This window comes from Rhyacophila brunnea, unplaced genomic scaffold (genome assembly GCF_057557595.1).
Source record: "Rhyacophila brunnea isolate RB1 unplaced genomic scaffold, BYU_Rbru_1.0 scaffold_4, whole genome shotgun sequence".
Lineage (NCBI taxonomy): Eukaryota > Metazoa > Arthropoda > Insecta > Trichoptera > Rhyacophilidae > Rhyacophila > Rhyacophila brunnea.
This window is the reverse complement of record NW_028233068.1, coordinates 5,105,405-5,124,577: the sequence shown is the minus strand read 5'-3', so window position 1 is coordinate 5,124,577 and position 19,173 is coordinate 5,105,405.

The following is a 19,173-nucleotide window of genomic DNA, read 5'->3' as shown; positions in this document are numbered from 1 at the left end:
ATGTTAATCAAGAAAAGTTTAAATTTCATTTTCCCAAAAATGACCAAATCAGCGTCACCTAGTTGTAGTATTGAGGTGACAAATTGATATTAGGTTTTTACTATTAAATTTAAATCGTTTTAATGAATGAGTGACTTAGTATTTGAAAATTCCAACATTTGATATTCTCCAATGCATGTGAAATTGTTCGCTTGATAATAATGGTATTTTAAGGATTTATTAACGTCTTAATATAGTATATAAAGACTAAATAAATATAATCTGTATTAGCTTTACCTATATTTATCATAGATGAATATACATAATGCCCAAAAATGCCAAAAAGGCTATAACCGGATCGTTAAAAATGACTTAATTGGAATAGAAAAAAACTCACATCGACTAGAATGTAAACATTACGACCTGCATTGATTTGATAAAAACCCATTTAATTGATGTACTATTAAATTTATTAAATTGCTATTGAAAGGCTAATGCAGATCCATATTTAAATTGAATTATTTTTTTCCTGTACTGTACCTACTTATATTTTGATCTGTGTTCAAAAACGTCATATGATATCTTTATTACATTAGTAAGCATATAATATTAAGATATGACTGTATAATACTTTGTACTTATCTACCTTATAAACGTGTTCGATTATTAATACTAGTAGCGTACAAAAGTGATTATCGTAAATTAATTACTAAAATTAACTTATATCAAATCTACACACCGAAGAGCGATAGGTCTTTTTTGATTGACCTATTATGTTAAAAAATGAATGCTGCTTGTCCAATACAATAGAATATTATTCTCCAGAGAGACTTTTTATAATAATGGTACGTTTAGCGAACATGACTCGTCCATTGACATAGAATTAATCAAATTACGATGAATCAAAATGTTTCGTAATTTTTACATTGAAATGTCAAGGTGATTGTTAATATCTTTATAATATTATGCTATCATTAAAAAGATGCTACTTTTGAAAAATAATGGGTCCATTGTGTGCACCTTCAGAATAACAAAGGTCCTACTGAAAATTAATTCTTTTTTAGAAATTGAATACCGGCTTAAAAACCTAACACGGATTATTTCAATTTACATTAGATGAGATTATAATTTACATTTTATTAAAGTTTTCACACTCAGCGCTAAAAGCATGGTATTTTACTCCCGATATAAGAAAGAAATAAAGTATTTTATATAGAATCTATATCATTATAATACGGCTAAAATCTTTGCACTGCTATGAGTGAATATACTAAGTCTATGTTTAAAAAGGTGTTCGACAAGGTTGCCCACTCTCGCCATTTTTTACATATATGAAGACCACATAAAGCGCTGGTCATTTTACCACGTTTTTCTTAGCTCGTATTCTTGTTTGTCCGGTGGTTGTGTATCCAGTACAAATCTTGCAATCGATTTTTAACTAGTTAGACATTTGACTTGTATAATATATCAGAACACGATGCCAATGCATTTTGTTAATACTTTTAGCCATCTTTAAGTGAAATTGAATTCATTTTTTAGTTAATTCTGTTTTGTATGAAAAGTTATTTTGGAAGACATCCGTAATCCAATCCACTATTATTCGGGGATCGTCCTAGCAACTAAATTATTAATATATACGTGCGTTACTATGGAAATCAAAATCACATTTCAGTATTCTATATTAATTGTTTGTTTGTTGCAAAATAGTAAAAAAACGATTTGTTGACAATTGCCTTATTTGTCCTACATTATTGATACATAGAATTGTCAAGTTTATATGATTCAACAGAAAATTTAAAAACGTGGTATATAAAAAGTTCTTTTTATCTTGTAATTATTATTGATAATTGGAATAGAGGTGTCTATATAGAATAAAGTAAAAAAAAATACCAAGCCATAAATCCTAAAATGAGATCGCTAATATTCTTAAATTCGTATAGATAAGAATGCAGACACCTTGGTCTGGAAATGATCGAATTCAAAACTAAAAACGAGATAATATTATTATATCAAAGTAGTTAGTTAGCTATTAATTATTAGACACGATTTTGTTTATCTTGCTAAGGAATCCACCCTCTTTTTCACTCTAGTGAGAATTTAGGAAAACTAGGATATTATTATTGTCCCTTTCTGTGTTTTGTATGTATGTTAGTATGACAACTGAAATAGCTATGTACAAAGGAAAAAAATGAAGATATTTATATATATATATATATATATATTTTATACCACTATAACAGACCAAAAGACCCAATGACAGTAGTGTAGTGAAACAGTAGTGTAGTTAGTAATATAAGTGAAACGATCTCAAGTACCCAGGTTTTGAGAAAATCACATAAATATATTGTGATCTGACCGGGTATCGAACCCGGAACTCCCAGATGAAAGGCTCGCGCCTTACGCACTGCACCACGAGAGATATCGACTAATTACGTGTAAACTTTAATATACATAATTGAAATTAATAAATTACCCAGTAAATTCAAGCTCAGTAAATAAAATAATAGTAAATAATTATTCATTGAAATCACATATTCATATTCATACATTTTTGCATACTTATACATAGCATAAACCTTTCATTTTAAAAATCAAGAAAAATAAATTATGATGAATGATTAAATTAACTGATTTTAATTTAATTACTATTAAAAATAAATCAATATTTTTAAATCGTATTTATCAACGTTTAGCATTTAAGCAAAAACTTGTGCAAAATTAATCGTTAATTACTTATTTATTTTGTTATGATAAATTTATAAATATAATAAAAAATATTATCATTTTTAAATTAAATGAGAGTAGAAAAAAAATAAAGAAGCAGTGCAAGATTCAAAAAAATAATATTTCTAATCGTTATATAACTTAAGATTATATTATATTATCATTGATAGTAACTATCGAATCTAGAACATAAAATTCCATCACAAAATATAAACTGAACGAAAAAAATAATTTAACGTTATGTAAATGTACCAAATATTTGAATCTGTTTTTTTGCTAAATATTAATAATTCAAGTAATTATCAATATATATATATATATAATATAATCTTTTTAACATTATAGCAGGCCATGTAATATGATATAGAGTATTGCAGTAGTAGAAGTTAAACAACCATATAAACACCCATGCTTTGAGAAAATCATATAAATGTATTGTGACTTCACCGGGAATCAAACCCGGAGCCGCCGAATGAGAGGCCAAGGCCTCACGGACTGTTCTGCAAGAGCCATCGATATTGACCATTTTAGTTACACATACACATTTAGTATAAAATAAACCACATTTTATGGTACCTTTCTCATCTGAAGAGAATAAAAAAATATAGGGGGCCGTCGACAGAGCGTCGCCAGACGAAACTGGTGCTGATCTTGATTGTATTCAACGAAATGTTAATGAAGATAATAACAGAAAATACGATTACGAATTACGATTTAAAAATCTGAATAATATGTAGCTCCCTTTGAATAGTTTTTGAATTACTCAAAAAATATATACAATTAATAAAGAGTAAATTATTAGCATAAAACGTTATGCAGTAAGAATAATTTATTGACAGTGAATAATACAGAATTAAAGTAATTTCCCCCTTCCTTTCAAAATGTTGAAGTCATGAATAATATGAATGTGCAATAATCATTATATATAGCAGTGAATGAATGGCACATAAAAATGATGATCAGACACTTGACAAAGCGTCCATCAAACGCAACAATGAAAGCAAAAGTTATGTAACAAGTTGGTATCTGGCTCGACCCAAAATGTCAAGGTGATGCTCGGAACCTTCAAAATTGCTCTTAGGTGGTATTGTCTGTCATTCTGGGATGGACAGATAACTCATTCGTTTTTTTTCCTCCGAAATACCGAACTATTATTACTTGCACGATATTAGGCTATTTTCAATATTTATTATTTTATTATTCACATTTTTGATATCGTCATAATGGGAAGTGTTGTTTATAAATTAGATATTTTTTAAACAAAGGATTTATATAGTGTATCACTAAAATGCTAATGATTAAACTAATATTTCTACACTAAAGCGCATCGGAGCAAATGGACTGTAAATTTTCAAGACTTGCTAAATCCACTTTTGGCTTGAATTGTATCAGCAATATCAATTTTTACAAACTTTAAAAAGTTTGACGGTACTGTTCGGTTATGAGGAATACAGCGGAAAACACATTTTTAAAATAGCCGATATACTGGATTATTTGTTAGGTTATTCTAACCAAACCTAACCTAACCTAACCTAAACTAACCCAAACTAACAAATAATCCAGTATATCGGATATTTTCAAAATGTGTTTTCCGCTTTATTCCTCATAACCGAACAGTACCAGTTTGACTTTAAAAGGTCTTTTTTTCCTCTAGAATTGACCGTAATACATTATATCGAAGTAGCCAAGGTCTTGGGAAGTTGCTCCTGGGACACTTTCGGCACAACTTTGGAGAGTGCCTAACGTTCATTACAGCACGGTTTATGCTTCCATAACGGGTGTGGAGATGTGACACAGGTGATGGAGAGAAAAGCAAGTAACCCCACAATATTATCTAACAGAAAAAAATCCTTGAAAAAAATACGACGCCGGGAGGGACTTTAGCCCTCATCCATTAAGTTAACTTCAATAACATTATTTACTTTTACTAGATGGTTTGACACACATACCTAAGTGTATTGTATACGAACATATTTAAAATATTTTTGCCTATATTTGTCAAGTAATGTAGAACGTCTTTACATAGCCGCATTTTTTAATTCTTAACACGACTGAGTAATGAGTTAATTATATTCTCTGCAGGTCAAATTCTTTTAGCAGCTGTCGTTTTAATTTTATGCATGGCATTGTATATATAGGTAACTACCTACTACTCTTTCAAAAAACTCGCTCTGTCCTTGTATGCAATGCAAAAACTGAAGAAGGTTCACGATGAGCAATTAGTGTACTTGGCTGCACACGTATCAGGCCAATTTGCATCGCTTGATGGGAAGTTGAAAACAAATATTACAAGTAAAAAGATATATACATACATCAGAGCGTCAATATATGAAAATATAGCTGGAAAAGACTAATATCTGCAACTTATTTTGTACTACGTAGTTGTAGTAAAAAGTCTTTTTATTGTGTTAACTGTCAATTCATGGTGGAACTGCATTATATTATTGATTTAATTTAATAAAACGCAATTTTTTTGTAGTACTTATTCCACTTTTAATAAATAAATCTGGACCGGTTTCGTCCGCCTCAGAAGGACATTTTCAACCATCTTTTTTCAGTTGAAAATGCAGCGACAGACGACAATTTTCAATTGCGAGAGGTATGATGTGATTATCATGCCTTGAATATTGTTTACAAGCGGTGATACTTGCGCAGCTATTCTTACGGCGATGTCTTTACCTACCAGAGGCACCTAGCGGAAAATATGAAACGTACAATTTGAAACATTTTTTTGATAATTTACAATTTCAACTGCGTTAATTAATACATATTTATCTGAAAACATTAAAAAGAAGAAAACAAAATAAATAAGTCAAAGATAAACTTACAATTGTAAAAAATTTAATAAAATGTGAATTTATTGAATTTGACCCCATCTTATTATTACATATATTTTATGGTCGTGTTTATTATTAAAATTTAGTTTATTAAGTTTTCTAAGCATCGCCGAAGAGATTTTTGACTAATTCATAGTTTTATTATTTTTTATATTTATTTTAAAAAACATCGATTAAAAAAAATATATAAATTTATCAATCGAGGTTCTTTTGTATTACAAGAAAAACCATATTATTATAAATTTCTCTAAACATCGCTTAAACTATTTTGTAAATTCCTATTTAGTTTTTGATTAATTGGTTAAATACTTAATCCGCACAATTAAATTATTAACTTTCTTGATACTACACATTTAGTACAGAAAATATATTGTATAATGTAATGCCAAATACATTGTAAATAAAATTATGAAAAATCTGTTGATAGTCACTGAACAAAATAAATAAGTACTGTAGCCAATTTGTACGCAGTCTGCGTATCTCACATATTTCTTAGGTGTGTTTTTGCTTAGTACTCAAGCCAATTATCGAATAATTTTACGATATTATCTGCAGTTAGGAAGACTGTAATAACGCAAATCATTTTTTATTATAATTGTGATTGGAGTAAGAAAAACGTGCGTCCGTAAAATAATTAAAATATAAATTTAATCATTTTTGATGAATCATTATATTTCGTAATTTAATTTGATGTAAGTACCCAAATACTAACATATTTAAAAATATTAGATAAATAAAATAATTATGTTATAAAAAAATATTAAAATATGGTATTTTTGAAGTTATACTTATTTCGAGGCATTTGGTAGAGAGTGAAATTGAGAGATGCGCGCGCACACCGTTACAAAAGTACGCGAAAGCTGCGAATCAGTCAGCTGTATACAAACGCAAGTTTGATAGTAGAATTGTTCCGTTGCCTAGGCAACGAATTTATTATTGTTGGCCATTTGCAATTCCTTACGTAAACAAACGATTAAACATCAGAGTGACAGTTGTTACTTTAAAAATAATACAACGAGAAATAATTATATAATTTAGTAATATAAGTTAAGGTGTATAGAAATAAACCAACGGCGCTCCAATAAGCGGCCCTTTTTCTTGAGTGTGTAATTTAATAAGATAATTAAGAGGTAATCGAAGAATCTAGGTTATCACAAGTTTTGTTTTGTTACGTCAAATAAGTATAACTTCTAACACGCGTACATAAGTACACACACCGATTTTTTTCGATCGTGGAACAAATGATAAAATTAAACATTAAACGTAGTAGACGAATGTAAATGAAATGAATGGTAAATTTTTCTCTTCTGAAACCATTACTCAAGGATTCAAACCCCGCAACTAATTAATTCATATATAGTTTTTCAATAAGTGTTTTTATTCCCAGCATAACATCGAGTTCTTATGAAAAAACATATCGAATTGAATAGTAAATGATAAATACAAGAACATTTAGTAATATTTCGGGTATTCAGAAAACAGTAACAATTCTTTTAGAAAGCGTTTAACATAATATCTTGAATATCTGATATATATAATAATCTGTTGTTAGAATATTAATAAAAATCAAAATCATTATAGGCATTATTCTTGATCCTGCAGACGTATACTACTGCTAGATACAGATTTTTCCCATATCTCTTTATAGCATTCGGTACTTTATATTCAAGATCCATCACCCCAGTGCGGCATATCTTCTGATGGCGTCCATCTATTTCGTAAGGGTATTCAAATTTTGAGGACTTCATTCTAGAACCGTTATTTTCTTCTCAGCGGATATTCTATCTATATTCTAAACTCACTGCCACAAACTCATAGACGTCGTGTGTGAATTTTGCACGCCGATTTATTTTGTTTGTTTTTAATTTTATTCCGTAATATTTTCTTTATATTGATCATTTACTCAACAACAATCCCATTCATTTTGTTATTAAGAACCTAAATATCATTTGTTTATATTTATTGGATGTAACAAGACTTTTTATTTGGACTATGGTGTGAATTGGTAGATCAATCAACGTTTTCACAAAGCTGTTATAATTCGATTTCAAGGTTTGTCATTCTAAAGTAATTTATTATGAGCATTCAGTGCAATAGCAGTTGATCTCAGAATAACATGATATTTAGAATAAAGAGTAATATGGCATTGCAGCTATTGGCCAATGCTCCATAATAATATATAATAAAATCCAAATTGGGTAGTTATACGATTATAAATAGTAGTTATGAAATAGGTTTTAAAAACTACTAAACTACTGATAAAAACAAGAAGAAGAGAAAGAAAAGTTTTATGTAAAATGAAATTAAAATAATAAAAACAAATTTAATCTATTTAATATGTTTAAAATTGTTGAAAAAATATATCAACCTTAATCGCACAATACACAGCATCATGAAACAGCACATTCGTCCTACGACAGGATATTATGATGAATACCGCACACTTACGAGAGATATTGGTGGGAACATGAAAATTAATATTTTCCAATATAGACGGATTTTAAATGAACCCACGAAGAAGTAAAAATGCTTAAAAGAACAATCACTCTTCGGTCTCTTGGACAAAGATTGCATTGATAGCATACCTATAGGAAAACCAGTCGGAAAATTCTTCACCATAAGGAGGGAAGCCGTAAGTATTAAAAACGAAGAAATCTATTGGGGACTCGATCCGAAATATCCCGAATATAAGTAGATTTATTCATATACATTCAGTATACCTATTGGAAAAATATCAGTAGATCAACTGAAATTTAGTAGACATGGAAACGCTGTTGATGAGTAAGATCATGTTAACGCGCGTGTTTAAACATGTACCGAACAAAAAAACGATATATTTTTTCGGTTCAGTACCGGTTTTCGTTACGACAAAAGTAACGGTTTTCCGGTCTTGGGTTCAGTTCCGGTTCGAAGCCCTGCCCGTGATACAGATTATTTTTCAAAATCTCGCATCTCTATTTTCAATTTGTAATTGACGTACTCTATCCCGCTCTTAAAGTTAACATAGCCAATAGAGGGGGCTGTTAAAAGATAGCACTTCTTGACAATTCAGACAATTAACTTATTGTAATAATTAACTGTCTGAATGCATACAGTTCTTTTTGGATATTATTAAGTGATATGTTGTCAATATAATATTATGTAAAATATTTAAATATTCTAGAATTACAAAAAAAGCTTTCCAAATCACGATAAAGTTCACTGGAATAAAATATTTTTTATTATTAACTTAGTAATAAAATATATAAGACCATTTTGAGATAAGACATACTCACATTTCTGTACGTAGGTATTTCAAAATACTTTAGCGTGCATTTTATTTCAATAACGATTAAGATCTCACATCTGATAAAGTACTGTTGATATCACTGTAAAAAATAATAAAATTTCAATTTTTTTTTCTTGTTAATTGATTGTTTCAACAAACACACCAGGTACCTACATTATTATAATAATGCGATGGATGAATGCATGTACTGTAATAAAAAATCTAACATTGATAAAAATAACTATGTAGTTGCATAAGACTTTGCGGTTGGCTGTATCAAATTAACTATATTATAATCTGTGAACTGACAGCACGGATGCGAACCTGGACAACCTTGCTTACCGAACTATGACATCTGACCCCATCTGGCTGCTGTTGTAAAGGTATTTACACACTTTTTTTCACAATTTGACGACTCTACTATAACTTAACAATGATGGGAAGTGACTCTAAAAGTACTTTTGAGTAATATTTGGCCTCTAAAAATAATTAAAGATTTTTTTTATTCTAATAGTAGACCACAACTATTAATCAACGCGTATAATAATTTTAGATTGTGTACTTTGAGCCGATTTTTAGATTATTTTATCAAAATGTGCCAAATCTCTAACTAATTAAAAATCTACTAAATAACAACTACTATATTATATTACTCTCAAAAATGGTTGATTCTGGGCAGTATTGACCTGTGTGTCCCTGATAACTATTTTGGAAATAGAAAGCATCAGTTGTTTATTCTCACAAGGTGCAGAACTATTGGTAATGCCAATTGGGAGGGCGATAAATATGTTCAACCATATCACTTCGGATATTGACATATTCCACCTGCGTGAGGATGAGAATAGGTGGGCATTGTTTTATAAATTCTTAAAATAGGATCTGCTTAGCTCATTCTGTGTACTTCCTTGTATCTAATTTATATAGTATATGTATATTTTTTTGTGTTAACACTTACTGTTTAATAACTAATAATAATAATAATATAGACCATGTCCGATCCTAATAGGATCATATGAGCCTCCACAGAGTAAAGGTTTGTATTAACAGATTTTGTTTTTTACGAGAAATGGATGTCAGCCATTTGCTCAACCTATTAGGTCCATACCCTGACTCACACACAAATTGAAAAACAATATGTGTACTTGCCAGACCCAGGATTCGAACCTGGGACCCACGGCGTTATAGTCCAACGCTTAAGCCGCTCGGCCACCGTGGGCGTTATATAATACTGTTTTAATAATATTTCGTTATTTCTAAATGTCATGTTGTGAACGTTTTTAATTAATAATGTACAATGTTCACTAGGTATATGTAAAAAAAAATTCATCATGATCATCAGCCGGGATTGATCCAATGCTGGATGAAGGCCTCCCATGGCTACCTTCACTCATATCGGTCCCTAATGTTCGTTTATCCAGGGCGTCCCTGTGGGTGTTTAGTGCTCCTTGAGTACCACTGTATGACGGCATTTCTTCGGCAGTTGTCCACTCGCTGAGCGACATGTCCAGCCCATTGCCATTTCATCTGCTTAGCGACCTTTATCACTACTCTTGTCTGCTTCCTTGTCCATTGGTTTATTTTGTGATCTTTACGCATTATGCCCAAGATGCACCTTTCCATGCCACGTTGCGCTACCCTTATTTTTGGGATTCCTCTTACATTAAGAGTCCACGTTTCACATGCTTACGTGAGCGTTGGTAGCACGCGTTAGTTGAACACTTTACGCCAAAGAGATATAATTCCGATTCTATTTTCCAAATTGGTTAAAAGTAGATCTCTAGCAACGATTGATAAATTATCCTTTAAATTTATTATATTATATTAATAATTCCTTGGAATTCTTAAATTAAATGACGTTAATATTATAAACATTGTTCTTGGATATTGTTATTATTTGTACTTAAACCAAGTGACTAAAGTAACGATTTTTTTAGTTTTTGCAATGTTTATATTTTTAATCAAACATAATGCATTTTAATATTCATATTCCACCGGCGCCATTTTTTTGTTGGTTTCTCATTAATAGACATGTTTATTAAAGTTTCATTGGCATACATGCATTTATCTGCAATTGTTCAATAAAAATGCATTTTTCTGCGAGAGTATAATAGTTTTTTTTTAGAACTATTGTTAAGATTTTTGATAAAATCACTCGATAAAAATTGCAATAGAACAAAAGGCTCTATCCAGACAATACACATTCTTAACATTTGTCAATTACGTGTCGGCAAGCGTTTATTGATTGACAGTAATTTATTTATTATGTTTTAGTAGTCATAAAAACGTAATATGTATGTTATACTGATATACTGAGTAGGTACCTATCATGATTAAAATTAAAATTGAAATTTTTTATTTATTTACATACATACGCGCTCACAAAAGGGTGTTATTAGGTCCGGACCACTCCCAGGAACAAAACAATATTTGGATAATGTAATACTAATTCTTCGTCTTCTTCATCATGAGCTCAAGGCTGAGGATTGTGACCACGATGGTTTGACCAACAAACAGCCTTCTCAATGGATTGGCCCATCTCTTTTCGATATGCAAAGCCAGTGTCAGTAGAAATATCTAAAGTTTCCAATATTTGCTATAATATTCTGATCGGTACGTCTAATAGACTAGACAGCGTGGACGACACAAACGGACGTTAACGAAACCACACTAATAATTATGACCGTTAGGTCATGCGCATTTAATATTCACTCATGGATGCGACCACCGTAGTTAAAGCTGCAGGTCAAGTATTCATCGGTAGACTCAACGTTCGGAGTGTCTGGGTATGAGGATTGTACCCGGAAAAGTGCGTTTCTCTACAGTTGTAGCGACGGGAAGATATAAATATAAAGCGGGATAAGTGTGGGGATAATAAGTCATCTGGTAGATTTTGTTTTCTGTGCGTGCGCGCCTGTTTACATATAGTGAACTTTACAAATTACAAATTCAAGACGTTCAAAAAATGACATGATGAAATAAATAAATATGTATAAGTAGTATTAGAAACATAGTATAAAAAGAGTGTACACAACATAAACAAGAAATATAAAGTACATGCAATTACACCGAATGAAATAGGTAAGTACCTATATCCTATTTTCATAGTGTATAAAACAACGTCCCCGTAAACTTAGTCTCACGTAGATGGAATATATCAATATCCGAAACGGTTTGTGTGAACAGAAATATTGCTCGCCTAATTGGCATCACATGGCACGTTAGTTAGACGCCTTAGGAGTAAAAACAACTAAACATCGTTCAGATTCGATCTACTGCTGGATAAATGAATCATCCAGTTCTAACAACTTATGATTTATAGTGGATTGTAGAGCGGCTTTTGGGTACTGTTATAATCAGGGGTACTGCAATTTCATTAGCCTCTTCATCAACTTCTACCACATTGTATAAATCAACCTGAATACATTTTTCAGAGTAGCAGGGAATAATTTGGGTGGTATCGTATCGCCTTGCCGAACCCCTTTGCTAATAGAAAACTCTCGAGATAATTGATGAAGTTTCACGCCTGCTGTTGCATTACTGTGGACGCAAATCATTCAGAATGTACGCTTGGTACTTGGAGATTACTTGGTTATATAAGGCGACCATAATAAATATTATTGAAGATATTTCATCGGAATCAAAAAATGCCCTTTCATAAGCAATGACAACAAGGTAAAGATTGTTAGGCAAAGTTATAGAGTGATATCAAGACTAGGCACTAATTTATCTTTTGCAATGAAATAGTGATACAATGCTATGTATATAATGGAATTTATTGTTTTTATTCAGTATTTAAATTTGTACAAAATACCTACATAAAATAAAGTTATTCCATTGGACCATAGTAAATAAATAACTGTATGGTTTTATTTATTTCAGAATTTATTTTAATGTTGGTATGTAGGTACTATTTTAATATAATATATTACGCCAGGTATGTCCAACTTCAAGTAGACTGTGATCCAGTACTTAACTATACATTATCAAAACTGACAGTGATTTACCACACTCTTCCATTTCTATTCTGCAATTTAAAGCATTGTATAATATAATGCTGTATATTAACTGAGGCATTATAAATTAAACAATAACACTTATATTTCACTATCACAAAGAAATACAATGTATTTTGGTCTTGTTTTGGGCACTCGTTGCAGTCATCGTAAAAATATTCTCCTGTAATGCAACGAGGCTACTGCATGATGGTAATAAGGAACTACCCTACAGTTTAAAGTAAGGGGATTCACATAATCTCTTTCTCTTACTCCTGAGGTAAGCTGTGAGTGATGCAATATGAATTAGATGCACGTGATAACAACTTTCACGTAAACTGGTTAAATAAATAGATTTTAGGGAGTATGATGAGGTGGTGGTAGATAAAGAGTCGTTGTTGCTTGGTTGTTGATAGGAGAGTTTATTATTATTCAAGAATGCACTAAATATAATAATAAGGATGATAACGTGAGTTTATAATCGCAAATGATGATGTAGTGATGAGATCGATATGATCACGAGATCAAATTATAAGAATGCACTGAGAGACTTGATATAAAGTGGAATAACGGATGTACTATGTCGAGCGAAGAACTCGTCACAATAGCAACACCTAAGTCTCGTGATGGACTCAATGAGTGGAGTATTAGTTCATAGATTGTTCTTCTTATTTATATTAAATGCAGTACATATTGTCGTAATTCTCAATCAAAATAAACACTACTGGTCTAGTTATGAATAAAAACTGACACATATTATAGTTAATGTTTTGTTTTAACAACTACGTAAGTGTGTCACTAATTTAATGCAGAGTAGCATGATCGTTACAGATTCTGACAAAATTGTATTTTTATTTTAATTGTATATAAGTACCTTACCTACGTTTCATGAATCAATACCTGCGGGCAATTTCTACGGCTCTATCGACTGAAATCTATTCCGCGATCGGCGCGTTTGATATGCCTGATATAATGTCTAGACTCTAGACACTTAAATGGAGCTTTATTTACGGTCGTAAAAATATTTTTATGTTACCTGAAACATCGTGAGTGATGTATAAATAAAAGCTATAATTTTTCAGTTTTCGAGACGTGCATTATTGTCTACACGTTAAAGCTTTATTTATAATGGATCCACTTTGTTAGTATGTTACTTTTTCAAGGATGCTTGGGTAAAATGCCTTCTGTATGTGTTCAAGTATTTACAACAAATAGGTATACCTTAGAGTCTTAGACATACAATATTATGTGACTTCTTACAATATTATTATACAGGCGGCTCTCGTGGTGCAGTGGGTAAGGCGCTGGCCTTCCACCCGAGAGTTCTGGGTTCGATTCCCGGTCATGACAAAAACGTTTATGTGTTTTTCTCAAAGCCTGGGTGTTTGTGATTGTTCAAAATTACTAACAACCACCTTGTACGAAAAAGCAAGGACATGGTTACTAATAATTCTAAAAAAAAAAAAAAAATATTATTATACACACACTATATTTATAAATTAATATCAGTTTCGTACCTCAGATATAATATATTAAAAATCTTTGAAAAAAATAGGACGTACGGTGGAACTCGAACCTGCATCCACTGAATTTGCGCCAACTTGCTTACAACACAAACATCTTAACAAAATATTTACATGCGCGATCTGAATATCATCAATGCGGGATGCTTTTAGGTTATCAAATCAGATTAACATTAGGTAGGTACCTACATACTTTTGCCTTCAAGATATTTGTCTGTAAACCTATTTTGTGACTAAATAAATTAAGATATATAAATATTAAAGCAATAAGTTATACCAATACTTACATATAAGAAATACATTGGTAGTCAAAGTGTACTGAACGATAACATAGCCACTTGATGGGTCTAGGACAATTCGGCGCCGGGACAATAATTGGGCGCCACGCAATCGAATGAAATTCGAAAATAAATAAACTTTCGTGAATTATAATATGTACTTTTAAAATATGTATTTAATATTATTATTTATATTTAAATTATTATTTAATACTTGGTGACAATATTTAAATATGCACACGTAAATATTGTGCATATGTTTAAGTTCCAATGAGAATTATTTTATATAAAACCTCAGGTATGATAATTCTCAACCGCAATAAAAAAAACATTGGTACTGTTCGGTAATACGGAATACAGTGGAAAACACATTTTGAAAATAACCTATAAACTGGATTATTTGTTAGTTTAACCTAATCAAGCCAAACCTAACCTAACCTAACCAAACCCAACCTAACCTAACCTAAAATAACAAATAATCCAGTATATCGGGTATTTTTAAAATGTGTTTTCCGCTGTATTCCGTATAATAACCGAACAGTACCAAAACATTATGTTAAGAGCAAAATGAATTGAAACTACTATATATAGTAGATAGAAACTGATTAAAATTCTTCGTCTACTGTCTGTATAAAATCGTAACGGACGTATATAAATTTATTTTCATTCGACTTTTGTCCTAGCGTCCAGTTTCCCATTTGACAACAATATCGGTAATGAATTTTGGCTTGGTTCTAATCCAGTGGTGGTGTTATCTCGGTTAATATATTATAATACCTAGGTATATATTTTTAATTGGTTCTATAATCCTATGTAGACCGCCTCCCTCTGAGCAGATTTTTGTTATACGAGGAATGGATATTAGTCACATTTTAGGTTCATACTCTGATTCCGAACATGCATTGAAATACAACATGTGAATTTTTCTCAAATCCGGGATTCGAACCCTGGAGCCACGTCATTATACGCCTGACTCGTGGCCGCTCTACCAGCAATAATGGTTCTACCAGCTACAGGCTGATAATGATAATCATAATATAAATTTAGTACGAATAATAATACAAACTACTCTCCAACAAGAAGATTTAAGCAAAAGCCGGAAGGCGCTCTTGTCGACTAAATGGAAGGAGCTTGTTAGTTTATAATGGAATTGCGGTTAAAAATTGGAGGAGCTTGTAGTTCACAGTTTTAACATGTAGCCAAACTAAGATGTTGTTCGAGTATAAACTAGGACGGATAGAAAATGAGGTACAAGTCGGTTATGGGGAAGCCAGCGGGGGAAAACACATTTTGAAAATAGCCGATATATTGGATTATTTGTTAGGTTGGTTTAGTTTAGGTTAGGTTTTCATTCATGAATTTTGCCAAAATCGGCTATGACAATTAGCGCTGTTCCCGCCTGGCTTCCCCATTCACCGCATTCACATTCCGTTTCACCGACTTGTACCGAAAATAAAAATAAACTGATATGATAATAACGAGGGCATAGTGTCAAACAACACTATCTACAAAAGTGCAACTTTACAGGAGAGCCAAAAATCGTTATTTTAGATTCTTGTAACTCAACAAGGGAAATGTTTATTTGAAACCTAATGTTAATATTTTATAATTTATTGTGTATTTTACATTTATCTTGCTTATGATGATGTTAAAATTTATAGGGATAGTTTTAAAAAAATATGAAAACAAGGGTAACTTATGTAGTTAGCGTTAAACTTTACTGACGATTTAATAACAAATTAGAAAAGATTGGCATAACGCTTTTTGACTATCACGTAGCCGTAAATGTAAAATAATGTTATCTCAAAAAAAAAAAAGTTTTTGTAGATAACGTTGTCTGACTTTAAGCACTCGATAATATGTAAGTAATCAACTGTAAGTTTGGAATTAATAGGTTGAGCATGTGGCTAGCATCCATTTCCCGTAAAAAAAAAGCCTTTAGAACCTCCACTTTATAGCTTTTAGACTGATTATGCTCAAACATCGTAAAAAAAAAAATCTCTATAAAATAATAAGTATAACTAGATGACGTATTACTGAACTATTACTATATTGTATTTTATGATTGGTTTTAATAATTGTTTTGATAGTATCTATATTATTTTATAAAGTATACTCCGATGCCGTCAGACAGTCTAAACTTGAGAAAATATCTATCTGTTTTTTTAAGAATATCATCGGAATTTTGTTTGTACGTAATCATAATGTACCCAAGGTGAATCTTTATAATAGTTGTAATAATATTTTGAACGGACAATCACTTCCCGGTTAGGGATGGACTATTAATTATTTGGAAGCATAATAATACATAAAATAAACATATACGTCTACATAATATATGCCAGTAATTAATGTGAATTTATAAAATGGACTATCGCCTGGTATTAATTCACCACGTCATATAAATAAAATGTTTCTACAAAACTTTTTTGAGTTTGTGTAGCCTTATAATTATTGTCAAAACTTGGTGGTGGAGGTAAAAATTGAGGTTATATCGTTTGGTATTGTAAAAATATTTTTTTTAATAGCAATAACACATACTTAGGTACTTACATAACATATAAACCGTAATTTCTACGGAACTCTTACAATTTTTCCATATTACGTCAAAAAATCTTGTAAAATTATTAGCAAGTTCACGTTACAACAAAAAATCTTGGAGTGTTCCGTGACGTCGGCCAGTAATTAAAGTAATACCTACTTTGATTTAAAATACAAAAGCTGATCGCCAATGGTATTCAGAAGAGTGTTAAGAGCCATTAGTAAAAATGTGTCGTAATTGATTATGGCGCCTTTTGCATAGTGGTCTATGTGCATGGGCGCAAAACCCGAGAGATTCAGGTTCGATTCCTGCGGGGTTTCTTACTTTTTTCTATTGGTTATAATATATTTTTTGTGTTTTTAAAATTATGTATGTTCAAGAATATAGATGTTTCTCTTTTTATATTAGTGGGTTGTTTTCAAATTATTTTCTTTAGTATGGATGTATGAATGAATAGTGAACCAAGAAAATTCCCAAAGAATTGAACCCTTTGAGATATGAATTTATAGGCATATACTGAAAAAAGGCGTTCTTAAATAGGTACATAAGATCGAATCGAAAACTCCCAACGCCAATTTATACTAAAAAAATGGAGTGTACTTATATGTACGCGCGTACTTTTTTGGCGTAACAAAACAAAAACAAAACTTGTGATAAATTAGATTCTTTGACTATATATATAATTAATTATCTTGTTAAATTACACACTCAAGAAAAAAGACCGCTTATTAGAACGCCGTTGGTTTATTTCTATATATTTTAACTTATATTACTAAATTATATAATGGTTTCTCGTTGTTTTTATTTTTAAAGTACCAACTCTGACGTTTAATCGTCTGTTTAGGTACGTAAGGAATTGCAAATGGCCGACAATAATAAATTTGCTGCCTAGGCAACGGAACAATTCTAAACTATAATATTATACTGTGTAATGTAACAATCGGTGGTTCGAATCCAATCGAGGGTGTTTTCTTTCGTGTGAAAAAATAAATTATGTGTTACATGTCGCACGCCAAAAATACACTCTGATCTGATTTCCCAAACGCGCCAAAAGAAGTATAACTTCAATAAGAATATACCTAAGTGTTAATTCTATGTAGGTACGGTTATATGAAGATAGTTTCTTGCATTTTATTAAGTCATTATATAAAATCAGAACGTAAACACTTTATGATTGACCAGCCTCGAAAAATATTCTACAAGAAATTATGGTCAAATATCATTTTATTAATAAATCTAAACCACTTTTTTTAATTGGCGCCAAACACACAACAAATTATAATGCGCGAAATAAAAATAATAAATAGTTTTTGTTGGTGTAAGTGATCTGTATTTTTCATTAATTTGTAATTAAGTAATTGTTTTTTTGTGAGATATTTATTTGAAATACTGTGTCATTTACTTTTAATTGACTGAGTAATAACTACTAATGCGTCTTTTTGAATCGTAAATTCGCCAATTGAAATAGTTCATTCAAGTACGGCCCTGAACGTAATATATTGCAAATAATTGCACATTTAAACCGAAATTGTTTTGCGATCGCCTTTATCTTAAAACCGGCCAGTAAAGCGCTGGAAAGGTTAAACCGATTTGCTCGGACCTTTTCATTAGTTAAAACGGTGTAACCTTCAATTATTGAGACGTAATGAGAAAAGAGTCTTTAAGCAAATTACTGCTAAAGGGGTTATGGATCTTTAATTTCAGGGACATGCTATATGTAATAAGATTACGTATGTAAGAACGATTTGACTGCAGTGTTCCGGTCAATTATATTAAGAGCATACATAAGTGAAACGGCAAATAATTTTCAACAATAGGTTGGATGAAATTTCACATCGTTGCCAATCGCTGAGTGGCATTCGAGATGCGAGCACGTCGATTTTTTTTGTAAGCAAACATGTCAATGAATATAATATATTATCATTATTAATATAACAATAAAAATAACACTAAATGGACGCATGTAGAATTTTTATGACAAATTATGTTCCGTTCGGTACGCGTTATTAGCACAATCCGCGCGTCGCATA